The sequence below is a fragment of the Anabrus simplex genome, chromosome 4 (genome assembly GCF_040414725.1).
Source record: "Anabrus simplex isolate iqAnaSimp1 chromosome 4, ASM4041472v1, whole genome shotgun sequence".
In the NCBI taxonomy this organism is placed as follows: domain Eukaryota; kingdom Metazoa; phylum Arthropoda; class Insecta; order Orthoptera; family Tettigoniidae; genus Anabrus; species Anabrus simplex.
In genome coordinates this window covers 205,453,140-205,460,033 of record NC_090268.1, presented here as the reverse complement: position 1 = coordinate 205,460,033, position 6,894 = coordinate 205,453,140, and positions in this window count along the sequence as shown.

Below are 6,894 nucleotides of genomic sequence, written 5' to 3'. Positions count from 1 at the left end.
AAGCAATATCCGAAACGTACGTGAATTACGGTACAGTATGACAGCAGATCAGATCAGGAGACACTAGTACACAGAAGCTAGAACGTGCCGAGCTGATATCGGTTTGTTTACAGCAGGCTACAGGCCAGTGCAAGCAACCTCTGCTCTGAGCACAGAAGTACATGCGTTGCATTACGTCAGAAACGGTGGCGCCATTGCCATCCTCAAACAGCCACGTATTTCAGAACGCATGAGGTTTAGAAACGTGAAACCAAGTGTGTTATCACCAACTGCAGCTCTAATTTTCATTTTGTTAGAACAAGCATGCATGTTCCATTTTTTTTTAAAACGCAACTTGGCGTTGGAAGTGCTACTTGTTCACCTTTATAGATTGTGCACACCGTCTCATTGTGTGAGCCCCTGACACGGGTACGTTCCTGGCCACTTGGAATTTTCATATTTTGTTTCATTTCGGAGATATTTGGGGTCGCAGAGTTGGGTGGGATTGGGATATCCTGTATGTTCAAAATTACATCATCTCTTTCAGGATATCAGCCAATTACATGATATTTCGAATATGGAAGTTGTATTTGAATCAGGTGAGTTATTCACTATGCTGAATAATATGAGCCATCCTTTTCTGAAACTGAAGTAGATAGTCGTGGCCAAGAGTTGATCATTGAAAATGATAGTATTTGTGGCTCATCAAATGAAACAGAGGTCAGTAGAGAGAACTAGGATTATAATGCCAAGTTCCCAAAAGTAAAGTAGTATAATATTTAGCAAAAGTTTATTTTATTTTTAGTCAATTCTTGGGCCAAGTATTTGCAAGAGTAATGGAACTGCTGGGCTTAATGACAGTTTTTGGAATGATATATCTCTACATTTTGTAAGTAGCCTATATTTATGAAAATTACCCCAATATGCTCTAAACTAAAACAATCTAAGTTTGTGTTACCATTCTTTTTAGGAAAATGGTCAGCTTGATGATACAGTGGATGATGTAATTCAACTAGAAAGAATACTGACCACAGACAACCTCCCTTTCTTATCAGAAGCCGAGGAACACAACAGCTATGATGAGGATGGAGAGAACAATACTAAACCCACATGGAGAGGTAGACCAAGGAAAGGCAGAAAAAGAAAACACCCCAAACAAACAAGAGCTCTTCGAAAGCAGCAGAATAATACCAACAAATATGTATCGACCAGAAGGGTGCTAAAGTTGTACCGAAAGACTTTCAGAGACTTTCACTGCAATTGCAAGTGCAATGAGAAAGTATCAGTTTGTGTTCGAGAAAACCTCTTCAAACAGTTTTGGGAACTGGGAGACTACAATATACAGACAGCATATATATATATATATATGCGTCGATAAAAGAACAACCTGTAGATAGGAAAAGAATGAAGGAGTCCGACAAACGGAAGTTCACACGAGAGTATTACTTAAATAACCATTTTTTGTCAGACACCCAGGATCTCTACTAGAAGAATTAACACAGCCTTAACAAAAAAAAGGACTAATAATATTTCAGACAAGAGAGGAAATGGTGGGGCAAATAAGTTATCAGAAGAAACAATTAAAGATGTGAAGGCACACATTGAGAAATACCCCAGATAAAGATCCCATTATGCACGTGGTAAGACTGAATCATATTATTTATCAACAGATACCACCCTTACTGTACTGTTATGAATGACATGTACAAAGAGGAACATAGAAATCCAGTTTCTAAAGCAACATATAAAACAATTTTCTACAAGAACTTTAAAAAGATACCTGCAGTACATGCGACCTACTAAATTGCAAACTGACATCAGCAGAAAGGGCTGATGAGAGAGAATATATTACACAACAAAATAATTCACACCTGGAAACAGCAAAAAATGCAAGGGAGAAGCTTAAAGAGGACCTGCAGTATGCTCACCAATGAGACAACAAAGAAACATTAACTTCTGATCTTGAAAAAATGGAACTACCACTACCACGAATTCCAACAAATTTAAATTATTATAAGAGACAAATAATACTGTATAATTGTGGATCCATTCAGGGAAGACAAACAAAGGGTCTTTTTTTTTGTTTGGACTGAAAATATTGCTGGAAGGGGCGCACAGGAAGTAGGATCGTGCTTGAAAAAGCATATACAAAACAACTGCAAGAACACCGAAGATCTTGTATTATGGTCTGATTCCTGCAGAGGCAAAAACCAGAATATAAAAATAACTTTGCTGCTAAAGCACATTTTAGACATCCATACCTCCTTGAAAAAGATCACTCTTCGATTTTTGATACCACGGCATTCATTCTTACCAAATGATTCTGAGTTTGGAAATGTAGAAAGTGCCTTAAAGACTCAACAAAGACTGTACACGGATGAAGATTATATTAATGTTATGAGAACTTGTAGGTGGAAGAACTCATTCATTGTAACACAAATGCAATCTGAAGACTTCTTTTCTTCCAGCTTAATGGAAAAGGCTGTTGTGAATAGGAAGAAGGATACCAGCAAACAAGGAATCAACTGGCTTCATTTCCGTGAAGTAGAAGTGCGCAAAGATGCACCTCATTCTATTTTTGTAAAGACCACTTTTGACGGTCAGACCCAAGAAATAAACATTAAGAAAAATACTCCTGGAAGAGTATCTGCTGCGCCTTTCTCAACGGGGCCACCTCTTCTGTGGCCTCAAAAGAAAACTATATCACAAACTAAAATGAAGGACATAAAATCCATCATGCATTTTATTCCAAGTGACGCGAAACCTTCTTACAGGAATGCCTTTGCCAATGAAAATGTAGTTTATTACATCGAAGGATTTGATGCTAGTATCGACTTTGAAGTGCATCTTCTGTTGTATTTTATGAGTAGAAGTTGATTTTGTATTCCAGTGACAATTTTTCTGTAAGTATTGATAATGTTCATATAACGTGTACAAATTTAATAATATAAAAGGCTATTTTTTTTTGCCTTTGTGATTTGTATTTATTAGATGTCTAAGGTACCTCCTTTTAATTAAATAATACATACGAAACATCGGTATCAGCCCCCTTTAATATCAGCTATGCTCTGTATGTAATAATGCATAAAGGAACCAAGTGCCAGGCTCCATCTAACATACTCGTTATAGTAAAAAGTAAAGTATATAGGAACCAAGTGCCAATTTTGAGTATATTAAAGTAATTAGTAATTACTAGTTCAGAAAATATACATAATAAAGTAATAATAATAATGCTATTTGCTTTACGTCCCACTAACTACTTTTTAAGGTCTTCGGAGACGCCGAGGTGCCGGAATTTAGTCCCGCAGGAGTTCTTTTACGTGCCAGTAAATCTACCGACACGGGGCTGTCGTATTTGAGCACCTTCAAATACCACCGAACTGAGCCAGGATCGAACCTGCCAAGTTGGGGTTAGAAGGCCAGCGCCTTAACCGTCTGAGCCACTCAGCTCGGCCATAATAAAGTAAGATACATCCCACTGTATACGGTAACGTTAAATTAAATGGTCTCAAGTGTAACAGGAATTAAATATTAAGGTTAGCTTTGAACCTCAATATCCACGAACCTACTACGCTGGCGTAGCAGGGGGGAGAAGTGATACTCCCACGTGGCGCGTCCCAGGTGGCGGATAGGGGGTCCTAACCGGCTTGCCGACGGACTTGAGGGAAATAAAATACCTCTCGCGGACCAAACACACAACCCGCTGTGGGTGGGGGATGCAGACGAAGAATACACCCACGGTATCCTCTGCCTGTCGTAAGAGGCGACCAAAAGGGGCGACCAAGGGGTGACTGGAATAGAACCATGAAACTACTTGTGATTAGTACCACCACGCGGGGAACACCACAGGTCGCTATTACTTGTGCGAAGTACCACTATGTTAGGTACCGGTACCAAATAGGTTTGTGATTAGTAGCACGCAGGAGAACCGCGCCGTCAAGCTTTTACGGTACCTGTGATTAGTAGCACTATATGAGCGACACCAGGGTTCTGGCTTGCCTATGATTAGTACCCACTATATAAGGAACACCACGGGATAGTACGAGTCCCTGTGGTTAGTACACTTATGTGAAGAAAACCATAGGTTTGCGTTGCCTATAAATGGCGCCGCTATGTGCGGAACACCATAGGTCTGTATTATATGTGCGAATTTTATAACCTGTCAGTAGTACCATAATGTGTGGAATACCGCGAGTCTACGATACTTTTGATTAGTACCGCACCATGACAAATACCATGGTTCGTTCTACTTTCCAAGCGATAAGTAGCCTACCATTATGAGAGGCCGATAACCTATATTTTGGACCCCTCTAGCTTGCAAGCGTCACCGATTCAGTATTGAGCTATAGAAGCAGTCCCTTGGTCATTATTACTATTGTTTTCCGTCAGTTTTTGAGACTGAGTCATTGCGGGCCGGCTCCACTGATTGTTTTAAATTCTTATCCATCCATTCCTTTTTCGTCCTCACGCTTAGAATTCTGGTCAGTGGAGGATTTTGGATTTTATATTTTCCTTGCATTTCGTCTTATTTCGTATCATCAGGGGCCGATGACCTAGATGTTAGGCCCCTTAAAACAACAAGCATCATCATCATCATCATCATCATGAACCTCAATATCTCAGTTCCACCATGATGGCGCTTAGTTCCTTTCTGCATAACATGGTTCATGCTAGGCCTCGTCGTACTGGACGTATCGCCCATTGGGCTATCAGAATATTTGCTTTTCAGTTCGACGTGCGGCACATTAGAGGATCAGAATATGTGGTCGCAAACAGCCTAGCCGCATGTTTTCTAGTGATGTTGAGACTAGCGAACAGGAGGAAAGTTCTCCTTCCATTTCCACACCTTCTTGTGTTAGCGCTATATTGTTTCGTGATATCGAGAAATATCAAACAGAAGATCCGGTGCTGGCTCCAGTAATGGAAACCCTTTCTTCTGGGCAACACGTTCCTTATGTGCTGAGGAATGGAGTTCTGTGCTGCCCTTCGAGGCACGATCAGAAAATGAAAGTAGTTGTTCCAGCTGTTCTTGTGCCCATGATCTTCAAATACCATCATGAGACCCCATTAGGGGACATTTAGGCATCTTAAAAACCAGATAGAAAATCAATGAACTGTTTATCTGGAAGAGTATGGACGGCGAAATCAGAGAAAATGATTAAAGTATGTAAATCTTGCTTGCTTAGTAACCCCACCCCACCTTGTCTGCTATTGTCATCGCAACAAGCATCTTGCCCCATGGAGCGTTTGTACATAGATTATGTTGGACCCTTCCCTCAATCGAAGGGGAACTGGAATAAATTCATCGTTGAAGGTGTAGATGGATTCACTACATTTTCATGGTTATTTCCGACTAAGTTGGCTACCGCTCAGTCTACCATTTCTTGTCTTAATACTATCTTTGCTTCTTTTGGTCCTTGCCAATATATAGTTTCCGATAACGCTAAGGCGTTTACATCTAATTTATTCCGAAAATTTTGTTTTGATTTGTCCATATCCCATGTCACCACTTCTGCTTATTACCCTCCTCAACCATCTCTCGCTGAGCGTGTCAATCGTAATCTCCGATCTACTTTGATAGATTTTCATCATGAAGATAATTCTGGGTGGGATACTTCTCTATATCGGCTATCTTTTGCTCTAAATTCGACTGTTCATGAGTCCCACATGTTCACTCCTGCCTCTCTCATGTTTAAGTTTGTTCCCAACACGCCGTTGTCTAATCTTTGGTCCATCAATGAGATATTGCCAGAGAGAGCAGATCGCGATAATATCAGGGACCTGTGGAGGAAGGCTAAAAGTAACCTTAAGGCTTCTCATGAGAAAGTTAAGGAGAGATATGATCGTGGACGGAGGCCCACCAATTTAAAGGTCGGAGATCAGGTCATGGTTAAGAATTTCGTACCTGCAGGCAACCTTGGCTCCAGATTTCATGGGTCATGTATAATTATGGATTTCATAACTTCGGTCACTCTTTCGGTGAGCAACCTAGCCCCTGAGAGGATATTTAGGATTTATCTATCTCAAACCTGTATGAAACCTCTGGTTTGCAGTATAGGCCACTAAGTTACGACAGTGAGGAAGTAGTCGTATTTCTTTCCTTAACAGCTTAGAATCTTAAAATTCATAAGTTGAATTATTTTGTAAGTGGTATGAAGAAGCCTTCTGTCCCGATTATGTGCATTTATGGTATTACCTTGCTGCTGTATAATCCTGTAAAAACCTTCCCCTTCGGTAAAAAATGTGCTTTTCTTCTGTGGTATGTCTGCCATTACCTTTCCCCCGCCTCCAAAACCAAGCCTGCATTTCACACACACATCCTCGATGCCGCCCGCCTCATCTGAACCTGCAGCTTAAAGATAAACAAACTCGATCTCTCCATAAAACACCACTGTCGGCCAGTAAATTATTGTTGCAGTGCCCTCTTTGTAACCTGTTGCCGGGTCACAACTGGCGAGCGATGCTGGTGTGGGGTAAAGGCCTACCCCGCTCTGGCCCAGTCTCCTTCATAACGGTGTGCTGGAGCACCATCCTTACCGGCAAGGGCTGAGGTGCGGTGTCACAACAGCCTACCTCATCATGGGGCAGTGCTTCAATATCTGGTCTGTGGCGACCATCACCATGGCTACCCCTCTCATGGCAGCGGGAGAGGTGTATCTGAGGGTACTTGGAGGGTCTGAGGGACCCCAACCGGGTATCGGCAGTGGCGGCCTTTTTTGCCGTCAAACTTGAACTGTACGTCCCAGACTTCTATGGCTTCACGAAGACTTCAAGACTAAAGGCTAGGTCACACTTGGCAATTTTATAGCAGCGAGTCAGCTAGCAACGAGTACTCGCTGTTTAAATCGCTCAGTGTGATTAAAAAATTCGCTACTCGCCGTAAGCCCAGCGAGAAGGAAAATCGCTGCGAGAATA